Consider the following 22,525-nt stretch of genomic DNA (forward strand, 5'->3'; position numbering starts at 1 on the left):
TAGAGGCTAAATCGGGACTTATGATGCAACCCTAGAAAGACTTAATAGGGACCAAGTCTTAATTCTGAGCAAAAACATTTAGGATTGCACTGTTTCTGTTTAGTAAATGACAGGCCTGCCTGGATTCAAATCATACAGGAGAGAGGTGCGGGATGAATCAGCAAACAAACTGTATAAACCGCACCCTACTAACTAGATTATATGAATATATCAACTTGTTTAATAAAGCACTTTCATAAGAATCATTAATACAAGCATAATACAAATTCACATCATCTGAGGATCCACATCCATCCTGACGCCATTGAGCAGATTGCCACTTTGCACTTTAACTTTTGGAAAAATGTATTGAACTACTACTATATTTATTGAAATGTCATCCATCAAAACTGTTTAAGTAACTGCTTTGATAAAGGGATTCCAGAACAGGAGTTCCTGCTGGCAACCCGTCAGCAGTTACCTTTATTATATTAGAATCTTGCACAGCACAACAAAAATTATATATTTGAATTGGGTTATGATGGATGTGGATCCTCAGATGATGTGAATTTGTATTATGCTTGTATTAATGATTCTTATGAAAGTGCTTTATTAAACAAGTTGATATATTCATATAATCTAGTTAGTAGGGTGCGGTTTATACAGTTTGTTTGTTGGATTCAAATCATAGCAAGTGTTGTTAAAACAAATTCACTTTTTCTCTGGTTCTGATTGCATATAGTAGATTTTCCATGGTTCAAAATCAACACTCTGCTTTATGAACCTAACACACCCTGTGTAGTACTAGGCCTTTGGGAGCAGTCTAAGCACTCTAGGTCCTATAAAGGCCTGCAATATCCATTCTATGGAGACAGTCTAAGCAGGCAGATGATCCTGCAGTGGTTCCAGATTTGTGTAAAAGTTTCTAGTGCACCCTCAGCACATCACAGCTGCTCTAGGTCATACCACAAATCTCGGCACTATATTAAAAATTAGGCAATAATGTCTCCCTAACATATAGTCTGTGTTCTTATACAAACCAGACCATATACTATATGTCAGAACAGAAGCTCATCTCTGCTTACCCTGATCTTCAAAAGGGTGAATATTGAAGAGAGGGAATTTTCTATGATGGCACCAGATTATTAAACTCCTTCTATGAGGTTTTTTGTTTTAAACCTGACCTTGTGACCTTTATTACAGCTTTCCCTTATGTCACATTGAACTTTTACCTCAGGAGGGCCCTGGTCACACAACCAACACTCCTTTTTTTCTCCACACGCACAGAATTTCAGGTGTTCTCTACTTTGTCCAGGCTTATACCTCAAGAACACCTTTCCTTTGGGGTTTGCAACCCACTGCTACCACTACTTGTGATATTTTGTCCTGTTTGTGTGACTTATATATTGCTGCCTTCCTGACTCCCTCAGTCTCCCCAAAAGGTTTTCACTTCTACTAAAGTCTTTTGCCTTAGACTTCATCTGTTTGTCCTGTATTAGAAGGCTTAGTTATGGATGGAATCATTTTTTTGTTTAACCAAAAGTAGAATTTATTTATAAGTATATAAGCAAGATGGTTGCAAGATAAGCTTTTGATGACATTTTAAGTGTGATTGCTTCTCTGAATTTATATTTATGATTTTATGTATTGTTTAATGTTTTATTCTTCATAGATTGCTCATATTGATTACAACCAGATCTGACTTTTTTAAAAAATTGAACACTGAGACAAATATTTATTTAATAAATAAGGGACATAAGGACAAAAGGAACAATCCCAAGCTACTCAGAAGTAAAACTATTTTAATCAATGGGGCTTACTCGTAGAAGAGCATTTGTAGGATTTCGGCCCAAATTACCCTCTATATCTTTAGCAAGCCCAAGCTTGTGAGGATACAGTTGCTTATGTTTTTGAGACTGGTAGCTATTTGATATCACCATGTGACATTTCCACACTCCTGTTTCCACCTCCAATAGTTGAAACTGTAGGCCTGTGACATGGTTTCACCATCCAATAGCAACATAAAGCATGTGGCCCAACCCTACAGATACTTGTGATTTTGACATAACATGTACATAACAAGTTAAACCACTAAAAGCTGTAATTGGCATATGTTCATCATTTATTTTTCTGAGCACAATGTTTTTTTCAGTTTGCTAAATGATCAAACAAGAATACAGTATAATAAAGGGTGGTTATTTTTGTTTTCTGGGAGAAGGCAGTAACTGGAGAAACGTCAAGAATTGCAGTACACCCATATAATATTGTAATATAATACTGATATCATAATATTATCAATTCCGTACTGTACTGAAACATGTAGAAATGACACCATATTGACAACCCCTCTAAGTATTTTAAACCATGGAGATTAATCTACAGAGAAATCTATAGATTTCTGTCAATCTATGCTCCACCACAACTCTGTCCTTTTCAAAGTCCAATTTCAAATTCAATTTGTCCACTACCACCTCCCTCATCTCCAACCTGGGAAACTTACATTTGTATTTCCCCTCATTTTAGTTTGTTATAACAAAAATTCACTTTCAAACAGTCAACCCTAAATGAGTCTATATGAAAAAAATGATTTACTAATCTGAATCCTCATGGGATATGTCATGCTTTCTGTGCCTGGTTAACGTGTGTCTGACGTCTCTTTCTGTATACATCTCAGAAAGGTTCAAAATGTCAACTACAAACCACCCCCCTCCCATTTCTTTGAGGTACTTATCTGAAAGATGATCTGGCAGAAACACAGAATATGACTGGAACTTTGCTGGATATAGTCAGTTTCTGAATATAATTACCGGCAAGCAATGTTAAATTGATTAGGAGCCTTTATGAACAGATAAGTTAAAGATTCTCTTTCATTTTCTCCCACCTCTAGTTGCCTCAGCGGAGACTGTCAAAATCCTCCTTAAGAAGTTTGATTTAACAGTATCTCAGACTGCAAAACCCAAAAGATTACCCATCCTTTCTGTGTCAGAAGGACTAGCATTACCTCATGATTGCTTGAACTACAAAAGCTTCTTGTTTTTCTTAGCATATCATGATATTTAAAATGGATTGTTTTGGTATTTGGTCAAAAACAGCTAAAAATCTATAAACACATATGTTCCAAGATTAAGATGAAAACATATTTTATACAAACAGACATTAAAAATGAATGTAGAGTTCTACAAGAGTTCTACAAGAGTTCTACGTGATCTTATGCAAACCCCTGTTCCAGACCCACTTCCTAATATGCCACTTTCTTGTTCTGAAAAGATGGGAATGGATCTGATGTGGGTAGGGCTATTTGAGGAGTGTCCTGACTAAACCATAGAACTGGTGCATGTATTTTGGGTACCTTAAGTGTCCAAAAAGCTGAATTCCCTACACTGAATAATACTGGGCAGGCAACTCAATCTCAGTACTGGGAGCATTTGTTCTATGCAGTTCTCCTTGAAAGGGACACCAAACTCTAAGAATGAGAAAAATGCTTTCCTCTCTACTCCCAGACTAGATGATCCCCTTTCCTAAAACCTTACAAGAATACATAAACTGCCACCTGCTCTGGATATTCAAAGCTTCTGAAGACACGTTATCAATCCTCTTATTAAAGAGTTAAAAAAGCCCAATATTAACAAGGAACAACCTGTGATAGTGTGACCAAGCAGCAGGCTCATGGATAGGATGTGGTAACTCACAGACAAAGTTTTATATTAAAAGTCTATTTATTTCAGAAAGAAATGAGAAATTTATATATTATAAAAAACAAGGCAGATAGCAACAAGATTCAAGTCCAGTAGCACCTTGAAGACCAACAAGATTTTCAGGACATAAGCTTTTGAGTCAAAACTCCCTTCATCAGATACAAGTAAGAATGGACATCCCTGAGCCTTTATATCCCAACCAGAAGGTAGAAGGAGTATTGCAAGAAAGGACATCAGAAAGCAAGGGTCAGGCTAATCAGGCTACATGTTACAATGTAGCCTGATTAGGGCAGAAATTAGCATCTGTAGTGAGGTAAGAATCCTATATCTCTATTCAACCCCAGGGGCACCATTCTTCTGAATTTGTGAATGAACTCAAGTTCATTCATTACATTACATTGTAATCTTCCCTTGAATCATCTCTGTTTGAAGACAGCCCACTTTTAGGTCAACAATGGAATGTCCTGGAAGATTAAAAAGTCCTCCCACTGGTTTTTGACTGTTGTGCCTTTAAATGTCAGATTTATGTCCTTTTATTCTTTGAATAGGGAATGGCCTATTTGTCCAATGTAGAAAGTAGACATGGGCACGAACTGAAAAAAATCCAAACCACCTGATTCGTGGTTCATTGCTATTCCATGAACCCGGAACCACGAACTTCCATGAACTTTTATTAGTTCAACGAATCGGTTCGTGGTTCATAGTTCATGGAAACCGACATTCTCCTTCTCCTGTTGCCCCGAAGCGGCAGGAGAAGTCTGTCAGTTTCAAAAAAACCCGCGTAGGCTTCATCCGATTGGGTGAAGCCTGCGAGGGGCATGTGCATCAGGGAGGTATAAAACTCTCATTGTGCATGTGACACAAAGTCCTTGTGTTGTTCCCCAACAAACACAAGGGCATTGTAATGTGTAGATGGAGCCTAAGAAAGCCAACTGTATGCGTTTCAAAAGACCCATACTCATGAAGACTAGAGGGTTGCAGTGGGAGAGTGTTACTGTTGTAGCTGGGCTACACCAGAGGAGGTCAAGGGAGAGAACAGAGGAAGCCCTGTCCAGGGGGAAATCAGCAGGAACTAAATGATTCCCCTCAGGAGCTGGCCTGACAGTTGTGGCCAGGCTCCAATCAACTGGATTGGGGATGGAAAGCCTTTACGACTATGAGCCATGCTACAAGTGACGAATGACACTCGAACAGCAAGTGTATTTCTACCTGTTCGCTTGCCATCCACTAAATCCACTTGCCGTTCAAGTGTCATTCGTCACTTGTAGTTTGGCCCTATGATGGGAGAAGGAATGCCATGGGAATGTAGCATGTCCAAAGAGAAGAAGCAGAACCTGAAACCAGGGAGAAGGTCCAGTCCCCTTTAAGAGCTGCCACTCTGTGAAGACTGGGGTGGGCAATGGAGAGGGGAGCTAAAGGAAGGGAGCCCAGGATCAGGAAGTAAGGGAAATTTCCCAGAAGACAAGCCTGTTCCCCAAAGGGAGTTATACAAGGGAAACTGCCAAATAAAGAAAAGATAGAACTGTATCTTTGGGATGGAGTCTCTTGGTAAGCAGCCAGGCGTGGCCATGGAGAATAACCGCCATCCAGTCTGCTTCATCCTCCCACACTCACAGAGGGAAGAGGCCGGAAAGTCAATTCCACTGATGGAAAATTTAGCTTGGATGCAACTCTTGATCGCTATAGTTCAAAATGAGTTTAATCAGGGAACATATTCACCCCTCTCTTTGGGGAAGTCTCAAAAATGGAAGAAATATTTGGAGTCAGCCTATGACACGGTCCATGGTCCACTGGAATTCCTACAATCTCCCACTGGGGGGAATAACTATCAGCTAACACGAGTACAGTTCCTTTCTGAATTCTAGTATTTTCTCTTGACATTCAACTCAAGAGATTCTTGACAGCTAACAACAAAGATAATATGCTTTAAAAAGTCAAATAAATGGTGATTACTATTTAAATAATCATGACTAAAGAAAGAGTGTAATGCACAATGTAATTTGTATATTCTCTCTCCTAGTTATTATCCCTAATGAATGGATTTATTGTAGCTCAAAATGATTTGGGTTTCCAACACACAATTAGTGATGCTGCCAAATTACAACCAAAGTGGCATTCAGGCTGAAGCCCTAGGTGCCAACTAGGGGTGGAGACATTTTTGGAATAGAACCAGGATTAGCTCAGCTTGAAAATAACCAGCACAGTGAATGGTTGTGGAAAACTGTATTTATCTTTTATCTAATTCCATTCATATTCCAACATTCCTCTAGGGAATATTAGTGAGTATACATGTTTCTCCTGCCCCAGCCCTATTCTCACAACTCCGAGAGGAAAGTTAGGCTGAGAGATAGCAATTGGCCCGAAGTATCCCAGCAAGTTTCATAGCCAAGCCTGATTTGAAAATTTCTTTTATCTTATCCTAATCTGACAACTTTATTGCTAGACTGTTCCAGTGTTGCAGGCCGTCAAGGATGCAATCCAGTGTTATTGTTGCCCATGCTCTGCAGTGATTTCCATATTCTGGAACAGATCCTGCAGTCCACTCATACAGGCCACAGAATCTTTCTGCAAATGCTCAGCCTTGTAGGATGGGAGGCGCTCTTACTCTGATTTCCATGAACTATGAACCATGAACCGATTCGTTGAACTAATAAAAGGTTCTCAGCTGACTACAACCAGTACTTAATTTTGCGTGATCATGATGACCCTTGAATGTGATCATATCTTTCAAGGAAGGAGCTGCCAGTCAGGGAGAAAACCATTGAATTGGGAGAATATAACAGGAAAAGGTTTACAAGAGTTTTCCATGGGTTCCCCTCCTTTTCTGATTAAGTATAGAACAAAAACTCAAACAACTGGAATGCTCCGTGAGCTAGAAAAGTCTCATCAGCGCTAATTATGTTGCTTAGAAGTCCCTTCAGCAACTCGCATTAGCAAAATGAAGAATCTTCTACACAATGAAGAAAAACGTGAAACATACGATAAGAGCAAAATAACCATTAAACAGAAAGATATCCTTGATTCATCATCAACTATCAATTTACCCTGAATGGATATCTGAATTTCTTGCTTGAATTATAAGAGACTCTTTTACTCTAGGAAAGAAAGCTAATGACTAGCAGAAACTATTATATTCTGGATTTAAATGTGGCCGTAAATGATCAGACAATACACTAATTACGCAGCAAGGTATTTACTTCATAAGCTATTTGCCTAGATTTACACCTATGCATAAGCAAATGAAGTCTATAAAAAACTAAATGATTAATGGTGAATCAGATGACATTATGGCTTCTGTGAAGCATACTCAAGCACTTCTTAAAGAAAAAAGCAATACAAAATCTACAATGCAATAGGAAATAAACATCAATACATAAATGAACCACAAACTACAGCTTTCCTGTGTGGCTAGCAGGCTGCTGCCTGCTTGCACCCCCACTCACTGCTAGCACGGCAACTCTTCCCTGATTGGGCCAGCCGTTCAAGGTCATTTGCATATGTGGCTGATTGGGGTTCACAACATTTCACACCTCATCCCTCCCTGAAACAGTTGGAACACAGAGGTCATTTGCATATGCGGCATGGTTGGTCCTCACCCCCCACATTCTAAACAGGCAGTTGCTATTGGGAGTCATTGAATGTGTCCTGAGGTAAAATGCATTTCCCAGTCTTCCCCTCAAAGTCCACTCGGGTTACCAATCTCCCTGTGGGGCCTTGCTTTCCTGTGCCCTGGCAGGCTCCTGCCTGCTTGCACTCCCTCTCTCTGATTGGTCAGCTGTGGAACTCTGTGTTCTGACGTAAAACAAAAAATGTTACATACCTGTAAGTAGTATAACTGGATTTAAAGTAGTTAAATACCGTAGTGAAGCACGGGTAGCAAGCTAGTGTGTATATATATATATGGATCCATGGATGCTCCATGGATATAGCATTCCTTCATCTAACAGGCAAATCTGCAGAATGGTGTCTGCCTTGGCTACCATTTACAGTTCTAGAAACCTAGGGAATCTCTGGGTTTGTAGAAAAACCTTATTTTTTTAAAAAAAGCCTGGTAATAATAGCAACTTCTAAAGGGTAAGTTATCTGGAGTTGGTGGAGAATATTCAACACCCCACTAATTCTTCTGTGCCCCTCTCATTTTGACTAACTGCTGCTTTCCCCTAATTCACTTGTAAGTCTAAGTAAGCTAGGGCCTCAGGGAAACAACATGGTTTAGGGCTCCCTCTATTGTCTCAAACCAATACCTGTAGCTAATCTCTTCCAGAACCCTCGCTTCCTTCTGGCAGACTTCCCAGGATCATTTTGATGTCTCCCCCCAAACCCTAGGGTTGAAAGTAGTAGGGGAGCACCCTGTTCTTCCAGGGCCCTAGTATTTGTCACATCCGGGCTTACCTCAGTTGTACATGAAGCAACAATATTAGGGCTGAAATTTGGAAATAGCAAGATTGATCTAAGCAAGCATTTAAGATGAGAGAAGAATAACTATACCAGACACAAAACATCATTATTTTCTTTATTCTAGATTGATTCTCTTCTCCTGAAAATCATATTATTAAGTCTCTATAGCCATTTTTTCTCAAGAGCTTATATATCCATTTTAGTGCAAAACAGTCAGTCTGGCAATTCATCCCAGTAAAAAGTTACCAAAAAGTTTACATGGCCCTGTCTCCCTAAATAATAATATGTGTTGCAAAGAATTATCATCAGAGAGCACCTCATAAGGCCAGACCTAGACGTTTTCTTCATTGGTCAGGACACAATGCCAATCATCATGACAGGACTCAGCCTCACCCCACTCCATGTCTCACAGGAATTGCCAAACCTGGGCCAGCAACAGGGGAGACAGACTAAAAAGGTAAAAGATAGGAGGGAAGGTAAAGCTGGTGGAAAGAGGAGTAAAAAATGTAAAAACTAACACTGAAGATGGAGAAGGAAACAGGAAAGGGTAGGTAGATGGAAGGGAAACAGGAAATGTGAGTGGACAAGTGGGAAAATGATATTATTCTCCCTATCAGCCCTTGTAGGTCCACCATTTGTCGCACACAACTTTTATATCATTAATGGAAAATAGGCATTAATTTTAACGGTGATATTTCTATCAATTTTTTTTTACTATGATTGGGGGAAACAGGTGGTTGCAGAGAGCAGAAACTGGAACTTACTTAGCATAACACTATGTTCATGAAGTTTGGACTCATCCCTAGTTGTCATGAAAAGCACTACATGGCCATTTCCACACACGTCAGATAATGCACTTTCAATGCACTTTATCAGTCGTTTGAGGTGGATTTTTTGTTCCGCACACGAAAAAATCCATTCCAAATGATCTATAAAGAGGACATGTGCAGAATCAGCCTACGTCTCGGAAGACCCTTAATTTCCACGTATCATTATCTGAAACTCAGCCACTCTGTTCTGAGGGCTCTACAAATTTCATTTCTCTCCCCCATACTTCCGACCAATCCGTATGGCTCAACCAGCATCAGCACTGCTGTTGATACAATTCCAAGATGTGCTCAACATGTATCAAACTGGACACTTCTTCAATCATATTGTTACAACTGCTACACCTTCCAGCAAGAAATAAATTTCTTGGCAAGAATTCATGCACTGTAGAACTGCAAGATTTATTAGCATGCTATCAACTTTTTCCTACCACCTTGCTATAGAAAATCTATACAAAACAAAGTGCCCAAAGAAGCGAGGTGTAAAATGGCAATATGCATTTTTCTCACCTTATTTTTCCTGAAGGTATATTTAGATGCAGAATGTGAATACACTTTGTCACATTAACAAGCACATGCTCACACAAATTACTCAACTGAAATCTGTGAGGCTGTTCACACTATCACTTGCTCACCAGATGGAAATAAGAATTCTACAGTGGACTTGAAGAAGTGCGCTACGAGGGCAGGCAATTCACAGAGTATTCAAAGAGCAGCTTAGTCTAATCACTGTGAAGTCGATGGGAACAGACAAGTACAAATGGCCAGCAAGACACCAAAATGCAACTCTCCAATGAAGAACCCAAAGTAGAAGAATTGGCTTCTTTTAGGACAACGAATTTTTCACAAAGCTCAATCACGAAAAAGATTCGTTTCTGTTACAGTAGTGAGATAAATGTACCCCAAATGGCCTGGGGGAATTTCTGCACCATGTTCACATATAGGTGAATGTTGTGTAGATAATTTTATACCGTCCGAGGGTTACAAACACATAAAGCTGCCTTATATTGAATCAGACTATGGATCCATCAAGTATTGTCTACTAAGGCTGGCAGTGGCTCTCCAGGGTCTCAAGATCGAGATCAACTTCACTTGCTGCCTGGTCGTTTTTGACCACAGACGCTGGGGATTGAACCTGGGACCTTTTGCATTCAAAGCAGATGGTCGACCATTGAGCCACAGCCCTTTTCCAAAAGGAGACGTTGAAAAAAAAGGCAGAATAACTTCACAAATACTTCGTACGGATCTGAGATTTCTATTTTAGGATTAGAGAGGAACCTCTCCATCAACAGCAAGATGACCCACATGAAGCCTATGAAGGTTATATTTTTTCCTTGAGATGTTGGGAAATGTTTGATGTAGGAGTGTGCAAACACAAAACTTGAGTAAATCTCAACTGGTATTACTGGAACACAGGAAAAATTGGTAGTACCTGAATAGCAAATTGATTATCGAGTTTGGTTCAGTAATATAGCAGAAATTCCATTAAATCCAACCATTATTTCCTGTGGGAAACACAATCCTGCAGCTATCGAGTAGGCTGGGTGTGTGTGTGTGTGTGTCATTTTTCAACCAACTGAACCAGTGTTATTCACAGCAGGCAGGCACTGGGTTCAGCCAGTGGTGAAACTCCACTGAATGGAATCAAGCAGTATCCACCCATAAGCACAAGGCATTCCCTGGCTTGTTTGCTTCTTTTAGGCTATATTGCAACTGTATCTCTTGCTTCATTTTGGTTTGGGTGGAACTGACATGTTTCTATAGTGTGATGTTGGTCCCCTTGCATCACATTGGTTCAGGGTGTGAGTGGGGATTTCATTCCTGTGCTTCAGTTTGGTTTTGTTGGGCTTTGGTTTGGTGGGGAGGAATTTCATTCCCTTGCTTCAGTTTGCTTCTGTTGGGCTAAGTTGCAGCAGTATCCCTTGCTTCATTCTAGTTTGGATGGAATGGATGTGGTTCCCTTGCACCACATTGGTTCAGGGTGGGAGTGGGGATTTTCATTGCTTCAGTTTGGTTTTGTTGGGCTTTCTCTGTGCCATGTTCATATATAGGTGCGTGTTGTGTAGATATCATTTGGGAATGTGCCTTGGCCATGGCAGCATTGTTTCTGCAGTGGGAGTCAGCTTTTACTTCTTTCCCATTGGAAACATTGGAGTGGCTGGGACATCTTCTTTGGGGGCCCACAGAATTGCCCCCAGAGGGTATAGTATAGTTCTAGAACAATGGCCACAGATAAGGAAGACAAATATTGAAATAACAAAATCAATCACATTTAAAGAAAACCTATATAAAATGTTCTACAGGTGGTATGTGACACCGGAAAAATTAGCAAAAATGTATCCAAAAATGTCCAACAAGTGTTGGAAATGCAAAGATAAAACAGGTACATTCTTTCATACTTGGTGGTTGTGTAAAAAGGCGATGAAATATTGGAAAACGATACATGAACTATTGCAAGAGGCACTAGGCAAGACTATACCCTTTAAACCTGAAATGCTTCTACTAAATATTATACTGGAAGGGATGCATAGGGAAACTAGATATTTGATACTTCATATAATTACGGCAGCAAGAACAGTATATGCCAGGCATTGGAAGAACACAGATATACCAACAAAAGAAGAACTGATAGAAAATTTTTTGGAGACTGCAGAATTGGATACACTAACAGAATTAATAAAAGAAAAAAACAGACACGATTGGAAACAAAGATGGATCCCCTTTTATAGGTGGATTGAATTAAAATACAAAATAAGAATTTAATTATAGTCTAGGAAGATAGGACCCAAAATAGCGAGAAAAGAAAATGATTATCAAAATTAAACAAAGTAGACGTATAGAAATAATAAGCTAACAGTAATGAAAATACTACACAAATACAATTGAACTGAAGAGATGGAGTGTAATATATCGTATAAACAGGGCTTTTTTTCTGGGAAAAGAGGTGGTGGAACTCAGTGGGTTGCCCTCGGAGAAAATGGTCACATGGCTGGTGGCCCTGCCACCTGATCTCCAGACAGAGGGGAGTTTAGATTTGATATTCCAAACCTGATTCAGTATTCATTATTTTGCTCCAGAACATCTGGATTTTACCAAAGCAGCTAATGTAATGTAAAATCTGGAATACAAGTATGACTCAAACACCATTTGGAATATTAATACTGTTCCAAAACCCAATGATGGCTACACCATTTTAAGAGCAGACTTCGGTAAACCATCTGGGTTAAGTAGTTCCTTCTCAAACTACACACTGGCTTAGTTAAGATGTCACGCCAGATCAAGGCTTAGCATTCCATGACTGTCTCATGCTCTGGTCTGATTCATTTTGTTTGCTGTTGCACCCAGATTGGAAAACTGTGGTTTGCACTTACCCCAAGATTGCAAACTACAGTTTGACTTTGGACTGTAACAGCAAGCTAAGATTTGCATGAATTTGGATGGAACTAACTGAACTGCAGTGTGCAAGAGGAGGAAGATGTAACTTGTGAGCATATGGCTTATTTACCTAGTGCCAAACAGCGGTTTGTTGTTACTCATTTATTCTGAATTATATACACGCATTCTACTCCTGCTTTCTTTTTTCATTTATTACTGCTAGTGCTCCCCCCATTTAAATATTCATCTGAATGAATCAATAACTTAGCTGATTTTTTAAAAAATCCCTTGCTTCCATCCTTCACCTGGAAAAGATCTGGTTTGGGTCTCAATGGAATGAAAACAGCAATAATGAAAGCATGTCATTTGCATCCAACTTCTGGGAAGAACGTTCAGAAACTGGAAAATCAACAAATGTATCAAAACACATTTTATAACAGTATTCATCTCAATGAATTTGTATACTTATACTTCAATCTCATAAGTGATTGCATCATTACTGACCAGGAGCTGGCTTATTTTGTCCCTCTTCTTTACCTTTAAACAAGATGGCGGGGCACCATGACATTATCTTGGCATCAGGGGTTTTTTTTCTGGGAAAAGAGGTGGTGGAACTCTCAAGAGGGAAATGAGGAAGAAACACACGGGATTCTTTGAAATCATATTATTTTCAAGCACTATTGTATTTTCAAGAGGTGCCGGAACTCCATTCCCCCGCATTCCTCCTGAAAAAAAGCCCTGCTTGGCATGCATGGCACCTAGCAGTGACATGACTTGCTTTAACTGAAGTGCCTCAAAAATCTGACACAATATTCAGTTTGGGCAGTTTGGGCAGCTGGAGGGGGGGTGTCTGTTCGTGGTACCTGTTCGGGGCTTTGTCATTAGCTGTCACCGGGAAACAGAAAAAACACAAACACAGCTGGGGCTTTAAAATTGGGACCAGTTTAGAGTGGGGTTTTCCCCATAGACAAGAGTCTGAAAAACTAGGCTATCCTGCAGTAATTGAACCATTTAGGCCATAAAAGTTAATTTTTAATTATCTATGATTATTACGTTGCTATCCTATCCGAGAGTATTCCCGTGCTGCTTTGGAAAATTAGTTTCCCTGGCCATGATGATAAGCAACATCTGTTTATCTGAGTAGGATTTTCTGCTTTGCTTTCTCTGACCTCAGATATCTATCAGAAATCCAAAGGATCTTTTATACTCCAAGCAATTTCTATGCATGCAGCCTTGAAAAATGTTTTTTCTTGTTTACGCTGCACATTAGGTTTTAGACAATTCAAACTCTACTGTTGGATAGTTAGGCATGGCTAGATGTGAATGGGATTGCACACTGGAATACTGATACCATTGAGTTTGATGCAATGCTGACAAACGAACATACTGAGATGTGAATTCTAATGCGTATTCAGCTGTTTCCACCCCCCACATCTGCCTCACTCGCACAACCAGCTAATTTATTTTCCTGCTGGAAAATAAGGCTGATACAATAGAAATTTCGTAATAACTGTTCACACCAGCAGAACAATGTGCAGAGTCTTGTCGATTTCCATGGCCTCCATAGACCCCATGGTTCAGCTGTACTTGTATGCTTACATAATATACTAGTGACACCCACTCCTTGAGTGCACAGTAAATACTAAAGCACTGGCAACTATAATCACTGTCGCTAACAGGTAAGCAGCCCTTATTTTCAGGATCTTTTAAAGGAAAAAATGGATGAGCCGTGAGCTAAATATTAACATAAAATGTTTTCATTTACTTTCCCCAGGCTTTGAAATGCCTAACTGAAACCTGCTCAGTTGCACACTGAAATATGTTCTTCCCTCTTAGGTGGTACTCAGAGTATAGCTGCAGGTCTTAATTTGTTTTCCGTCCATTGCTGCTTGCAAGGTAAATTAAGATCCCCCCCACCCCCAAATTTAGAATCAGCAATTCAGTATTTGTCTCATACTTCAAGATATCAGAAAGAAGTGTGACATGCATGCTTAGGACAAAAGTGTATGTTTCAAGGGCAGCAAAATTCAACACCATTTAAGCATCTATTTTGACTGGGTCTGTGAATCGCATCCCCACCACTGTATGTTGCTTTCCTTTAGTGTTGCTATATTGCAGTGAAAATTAATGCTCAGAAATTACAACCATCAAAATGCAAACGTTAAGTTGCTTCCTAAAGGACCAAAGACTTGACGCAAAACGCATTGTGATGTGGTATTAAAAATAAGCTCTCTCAAACATAGTGATTTATTAGTTAAATTGGGCAGATATGTTTTTAAAGTAAAGAGACCTGAAAATACCTCCATTCTTCTTTGTCCCTTAAGGAAAGTTCGAACCTCTTTAACGGTATTTGCTTCCTGTCACCGGCTGCCTTTGTTCATGGGAAAGAAGAGGTAGAAACACTACTCAACAGCCACCATTTTCTTCACGTTCAGACTCTTAGCAGCTTGATCTGACATTCATTAGAGATTCATGATTTTCCTTTGCTCAGATTTTTTTTTATCATCCATCATAACCTGACTACAGGTCCCCAAGGGGACAACTAACACAGTTGTCACAGACCAAAGTACTTTAGAGAGAATGAAACACTTTTATGCTACCAAGCTTTCTTTTAAAACACACACATCTGTTTCTTTCAGGCAGAGCAACCTGCATATTGGATACAATTGTGGGTAAGTAAAGCAAGATATCAGCCTAGGGGATTTTCTGCATGTCTTTCCCCCATTGGTTCTGGTCCCATACTGCTTCAATTTATCTCCTGAGTTCTGTATGAATTTTTTTGCCATTAATTTTTTTTTGGTTTTCAATTGTTTTTTTCCAGATCTTTCGAGTCCACTTTTAGCCCAATCATTTTCTGGAAACTGATTTTGGGTAGATTTTTTCCTCATGCGTAATAGTTCTTTTGGTTTTGTTCATCCCACTCATTGCCAACTCACTTTTTGATGATTGGACATTCACCACCACCACCACCTTCTCTTCCCCCTTCCTGGTTTCATTTTGATCTTTTTAAATTGTCAGTTTCATAGAACTCTATTGACCTACCATTGTAATAATAGGTGCAGCAGATTTTCTAAATTTCCAGCTTTCATTTTTAAAAAAGGAAGCATTTAGCGTCTTCCTTTGTGGAGATTGAAGGAAAGGGTCTAGAGACCCTTTTAATTTATTCTACTGGCTTGGCTTGTTTTATTGCTTGTTTTGTTGTGTGATTTGTTTTAATTTCTTGTTTATTGACTCAGTTTAGTTTTTTAGTTTTGGTTGTGAGCTGCCTGGATCAGGTCCGGCGAGGTCACATACAAATGCCCTAAATTAAAAAAAACACACCAAAATAGGGTTTATCAAACTAAAACCAGCATGTTGTCGTGGTGAGAGTGCAGGACTATGATCTTGGAGACCTAGGTTCAAATATCCACTTGTCTATGAATGCTTGCTGGATGGACTTGGGCCAGTCACACACACTCAGCCTCACCCACCTCACTGTGCTGCTTTGACGATAAGATGGAGGAGAAAACAGCAACGCAAGCTGCTTTCGGCCCCGACTGGGGGGAAAAGCGGTGTATAAATAAAGTAAATAAATAAAATACGCAGCAGAAATGAGAAAGCAAGGTTGAGAAGTCTCTACTTCTCCAACTGCTCAGTAAGGATAATTTTCATTTCGCCAAAGGCACAGCTGGGACTGATGAGAAGGTTAGAATAGTTCCTTTGAGCTTCAGAAAGAACCTACCCATCAGAGAATGCTTTTCAACAATCGTTTAATAAGGCTCATTTTCAAGCTCTCTTGGACTGTAAATAAAGTATCAATATTCCCTTATACAAACAGAGCCTTCCAAGAAGTTTATTACAGAAGATTTATACAAGGAAATAAGCGCTGATTATACAAAATGCACACTTATTGCCAAGAAAATAAAAATTACACTGGCCAGTAACAATCTCTGGTTACACACCCCCTGTGGACCAGTGTCTTGGGACTGAATGGAATAAAATTTCATGTACCCAAAGTTTTAAAATACTGTTCTTGAAGCGTCAGTAAGTTGTGACATTGTAACAAAAAGATGTCCAAAGCAGGACTGTAAATTTCAGGCTTTTTACAGCCATGTATTTGCCGCATGATATCATAAACAATAATTAGATACTATATCATTACAGAAGATGTCATGAACTGTAACAATATTGTATTTTATGGCAGAATATGATGTCAAGTTAGTGGCTAAATAACATCTAGAGCTCATTCGCTCTCTCATTCCCTCTTGGCACAGTGATGCAGTAAAGAATTACGCTCTCATAATGTTCGTACAGGAGACCAACCAGAGTTTCTCTATCCAAATATCTAGCCCCTTTACAAAGTTATGTTTATTAAGTTTAACCTGCCGTATTTCTTTGTCAAGAGTGGCATTATGTTTTTCTAAAAGTTAATGTTTTACAAACGGGCGTGGGGGGTGGAAGAAGGCTATTTTAAAGATAAAATACACGAAGCAAACAAATCTGGATCAGTACTAGATAGGAACTGGATTAGCAAACTGAAATGATGCAATTTGGAGAAACAGTTTAGGACAGTGAAGAAAAAATGGCCCTTGCATCTCAGGTAAAGTATATATGTAGTAACAAGGGCATCACATTCCTTTTTCTTCAATTAGTGTTCAAATTAGGGCTGCCAGACACCCGGTGCGGGCGGGGGATCCCCCACTCCCACCCTCCCACCCCGCCCCCACTTACCTTACTTTCCATGCACACCCCCCTGCAGTGCTGCGCACCCCCGCGCACAGCAGCCCCAAGATCAGGTCTGTTTTGGCCTGGATTGGGACCCCAGTGGAGCGCAGGAGCATTTTGGCACGGGTTGGGTCTGTTTTGGTGCGGATTGGGCCCGTTGTGGGCCCCTTTGGAGTGCAGGAACGCTCCCATGCTCCACAGGGGTCCAAAATGCGCCCAATCCATGTCAAAACAGACCCGATCTGTGCCAAAATGGATTGGGCCCATTTTGGCACGGATTCGGCTCGTTGTGGGTCCCTGTGGGGCGTGGGAGCGTTCCTGTGCTCTGCAGGGGCTCACAATGGGCCCGATCAGCACCCAAACGGGGGCTGCGTGGTGACGTCACTCCCAGAAGTGACGTCATCATGCTTGCAGGAGCGCGCGCATGCGCACAAGCACCTCCAAGGTAAGAGCCAGGCCCCAATCTCCCGCTGGGAGATCGAGGGGGCCTGGCAACCCTAGTTCAAATACTCTGCAACTCACACAACATTCCACAATATTCAATATTGGAATGGGTAATTACTGGGGAAGCATGTGAAGGGGAAGCAATGCCCTTGCAATCTCTGCATACGTGCATACTTTTAAACAAGTCAAGCCAAGATGCATCTGATTCATCCCTTGGCAGCACCATCCCTAAGCACAGTTATACCCAGTGCTTTTTTTCTAAAAAAATGTTTAGAGGTACTCTCAGTTTGACTCAAGAACAGGGCTTTTTTTCAGCTGGAATGCGGCGGAACGGAGTTCCAGCACCTCTTGAAAATGGTCACATGGCCGGTGGCCCCGCCCCCTGATCTCCAGACAGAGAGGAGTTCAGATTGCCCTCTGTGCTGCGGAGCAGAGAGCAATCTAAACTCCTCTCTGTCTGGAGATCAGGGGGTGGGGCCACTGGCCATGTGACCATTTTTGCTGAGGGCAATTTAAACTTTACAAAACTCCCTCCTTGTTCCAGCTGACCCAAAGTGATGTCATTGTGTGGTCCTAAGTTCCACCACTGAGGGCCAAGCTACAAGTGACGAATGACACTTGAACGGCAAGTGTATTTCTCCCTGTTCGCTTGCCCTCCACTCAATCCACTTGCCGTTCAAGTGTCATTCGTCACTTGTAGCTTGGCCCTGAGTTCCACCACCTCTTTTCCCAGAAAAAAAGCCCTGCTCAAGAAATTCACCATTTTATAGTTCAAATCGGAAAAAAATAAATGCAGTCAATGGACAAAATTACCAAAAATATGCTCACTCTTCATGTGGTCAACAGAAGACAGGGCCTTGTGCCCACTCTCCACGTGGTCTACAGCAGACGCTGTATCACACAACACCGTTGTCACATCTTTTGTTTTTACAGAGTCATCATTCACTGTACACTTCTTTGCTGGCTGTGATGATGTAAAATAGTAATTTTCCTACTCATATTGAAATACAGCCACTCAATGAGGTTATAGGCCAAACTTTCATCAGTAAAACACCCCACTACTTCACAGATTAAACACTCGCTTCCATCTGAGACTCAGGAAACACCATGAAAGGAAATGACGTCAGAAGACTGTTGGTGATGAGAATTATGGGTATTGCCAACCAAGCCCCTCTATAGTGACATGTGCGCACAAGCAAAGAGTTTCGGTATAGACATATGCTTTGCACTCTTTGCGCAAAACATACACAAATAGGTCGCCGCCATCGGGGGCAGCAACAAGACTGACCAATCACCGTGCTAGATTCCAACTACCAGAGCTCTAAGTGGCTTAGAGAAGACTTGTTTGCATTTGTTGGCACCCTAACGATCACCGATTATGCCAGCGATTTCGGTGGCGTGTTCGATACTCAAAGACATTCCATTTTTTGTAAGATAAACAGTGCTCCTAGTGAGTTTAAATATAACTAAACACCTTTGTTGCCAACATACGCTACATAAAGCTTAACAAATCCCATAAATATCCATAATATGTTTGGAGTGACCGCAGCTACTGTAGCTGTTCAGAGAGAGCTGCAACCGAGACGCGGGGTGGGGGTGGGGGAGAAGACCTGACCCTGACTGTAGTTCGTATTTTATAAGAGCTACCAATCTAATAGCAAATTAGAAAGTTTAACTTTAAATAATTGTATTATGAAGGGAATGCAATACTTGTAGATGTAGTGTGTGTTTTTTATATGTTGTTTCTTCCCTTTCCCCTTGTTCCCTTTTCCCCTTTTTTGTAGTTTTTGTGGTTAGTAATTAAAAAAAATAAAAATTATATATATATATAAAAAAATGTTTGGAGTTGGTTTAGCGGAAATTCCAACATTTTAAATTTTTTACTTTCTCCCATTAGATTCACAAAATGTTTAGGGGTATGTGTACCCCTGTGCCCCCCCCAAGCACTGGTTATACCCTTTTAAGCCTTAATGAACCTGGGGGTGGGTGACAATCTCTGCTAAGGATAGCAACAGAATTATATTTATTTATTTCCTTTATATTTCATCTTTTCTCCCATACACAGACCTAAAAATTGTTCTCCTCTCCTACATTTTATCCTCACAACAGCCCAGTTAGGTGGGTTGGGCTGAAAGTGTATGACTGGCTCAAGATCAGCCGGTGAGCTTCCACAGCAAACTGGGAATTTGAACCTTGTTTTTCCACATTCTATTTGAACACTCTAACTGGTACACTAGATTGGCTCTCCATGATAAAATGTTGAACAACAGGTCTGGGAAGATCTGGGTCCAATAGGACCCAGAAGCAAGATGTGGGTCCAATCGGACCTTTAAAGACCACCTAGATTTCCAAGGTATGAACTTTGAGAGTCAAAAGCTCCCTTTGGCACTCTCAAAAGCTCATATCTTGGAAATCTAGTTGGTCTTTAAGGTACTATTGGACCCAGATCTTGCTCTTCTACTGCCGACCAATAGAGTTACACCTGAAACTATCCTGAAAATATAGTGTGTTCAGATAGGTTCTGTCTTTTCTTGGATTGATATTTTGAGGGAAGGGAGGAAGAAGAGAAAAACTGAACTTACTTAAGAGTGCCCAAGACAGTACTTTTTACTGACAAGAAATTCTCTTCAGAGAGAAAACGAAAGAGCACCACGTGCAGGTAACAGTGATCCATTTGTGAACAAAGCAACATTTTCTTCCTGGATAAGCCATGTCAAATTTAGCTCAGCATCCTTCAAGGATCACAGCAGTCTTCTCTTATCCTCCATGACTTTTGCAGTCAAGCAACTGTACATTAGTACAATGATATTGCTATTCCAGGAGGAGAGGAAATAAAAAATGGGTGGAGGAAGAGGTTTATTTGTTTGATTACTGTTTAAATAAGGTGACCAGCACAGGATTTGTCCCAAGATATACTATATTTCAGACATTTAGAATTCAAGGCCTCCACTAAAAGCTACATCTTTGCGACAAAAGCTACCGTTATTAAAAGCCACAGGAGGAGTACATTAGGAGTTCTACGGCCTTTCAAATTATGGTTCGCTACACTTCTTTACACAATTGCCAAGTATGTTTTACAATAATTTGCTTTCATTGTGCCATTTAGTCTTTTTATGTACATTCCCCCTGCTGTTGTGGAACCCTGCAAACAGATTATGATTTTGCCCCATAATTCTGTACTGATGTTATAATAAATTACCTCGCGAATCATTTTCTTTCCAAGTTTGAGCAACCATCTTGAACACCTTCACAGTGCTGCTCCATGGTTACCAGCCTTAGTAACCATGGGGGTCCTCCCCCCACAAAATACACTCTCAGAAGGGGAAGAAAACTTAAAGTAGTCGAAATTGTAGTTACTCAACATTATAGGAAATGAAGTGTGCAACTTCTTTTAGGGTCCACAAGAAAACAGACGGACCATCAAGTTGTGGAGGGGAGATTGGGTTCTACCTATTCCAAGTTCTGCAACATCCTTTGAAGAGGTGGCTGCCTGAGTAGATCAACAAATGACAGCAGCTATTTAGTGATGAGGATATAGGGAATGGACTGAAAGTTATTGAGTTGTGCACTTGCTTGCAGAATCTAATTTGCTTCTTTGAGTAAAGGGTTGCACCTAGCCAGGTCCGATTGAGTGGTTACAGTTCATATACTGTTTTATGAAGATATGTCACCTATCACTTTGTTGCAATGTTCAGCCTGAGCTATGTTTTCATTTGATAGTAAATGCTTTTATTACAGACTTTTATACCCCTCCTCTCAGTTAAGTACTCACAGTGGCTCACAAGCTTTGCATACCAAAACAGCAAAAAAGAGCAACAGAGTAAGGCCCTAACTGATGAAGTAACTGATGAAGAAAGCACCCTGAAAGCAAGACACTGAAAATGACAACGGAATACAGAAGATGCAACAGAATGTTGTCAGACATGAGCTCAACTGTTACCAGGTTGAAGAAGGCTTATCCATCCTTCAGCCTGACAGAGAATTTTGCTTGACTTTAGAAGCAGCTCTTAAAAGAAAAAGAGAGAGAGACTGGAGAAACAGAGACGTTTACAGCAAGATCAGGAGCCGTTTATAGAGCTTTGTGCGATCCCCGTACTATGAGGGCATGTCAATTTTTTCAGCTTTCAAAATCCAAATATGAGGGGTGCTAAAAAGCTGCAGCTTCACTGGGGAATTCTAAAGATACTACATTGAGGGTTGCCAGGGAAGAGATTGTAACTAAGGAAAGAAAAGTATCAGAATGGAAAGATAAATATGAAGAAAGCTGGAGGGAAGTAACGGGAATGAGGAAAATTGTTTCAGAGTATGAGAAGATGATTGAGCAGATGATAAGTGGATAAGCAGAGAGAAAAGTCTACGTCCCGTCACACAGTTCAACAACTGGTTATGGGAAAAGAACAAGCATTAGCAGACCTGAATTCTGAGGAAAAATCTTTAGGAGATCTCTTCGGAAGATATGAAGAAATGAAAATAGTTCTTGAAGGGTTTAGGAAGAATGAAGAAGTATTCAAGAAATGTGCACAGGAATACTTTTCACGAGTAAAAAAAGACAAGCAGAGATACCAAGCCCTGAAAATTCATGCAGAGGAAAAACTGGACAGATTCAATGCTGAAATTGCACAGGCCCGCGGCAAGGCTCAGCAAAAACAAGCAGCTTTACCAGGCCAGTCTCCGTAAAGAGCAGCTGAAAGTGGATGCATTGGAAAGAACACTGGAACCAAAGAAGAAAGAAGTAGAAGAATTAACAAAGATTTGTGATGAACTGATTGGCAAACTGGGGGGGAAGCTAACTTTTAACCAAAATCATGGATTTCAACCTTGAGTGCAATATGTCCTGCGGCACACTGATGTCTGCAGATCGATGTGAAAAGGATCTATTTTCACTTTTTTTTATGCACGACTGTTAAATTAATATAATGCTGTTTTGCTTGGTAAATAAATTTGTGAAAATGACGACTTTTTCTACGTTATGGTGGAATTTCCAATCATTTTGAACGTGCCTTATTACAAATATTACATTCTTCTCATGAAAATGTTTGTACAATTGCCTGAAAATCATGAAAAAAATATTGTCAATGCCAACAGTTATATTACATATTAATA

General features: G+C 40.2%; 1 pseudogene; it reads left to right on the top strand.

Annotated features, from left to right (window-relative positions):
• Positions 1 to 22,244, top strand: part of LOC129335164 (transforming acidic coiled-coil-containing protein 2-like) — a 70,600-nt pseudogene extending 48,356 nt beyond the window's left edge.
• The last annotated feature ends 281 nt before the right edge of the window (positions 22,245 to 22,525 follow it).

The sequence above is a fragment of the Eublepharis macularius genome, chromosome 8 (genome assembly GCF_028583425.1).
Source record: "Eublepharis macularius isolate TG4126 chromosome 8, MPM_Emac_v1.0, whole genome shotgun sequence".
Lineage (NCBI taxonomy): Eukaryota > Metazoa > Chordata > Lepidosauria > Squamata > Eublepharidae > Eublepharis > Eublepharis macularius.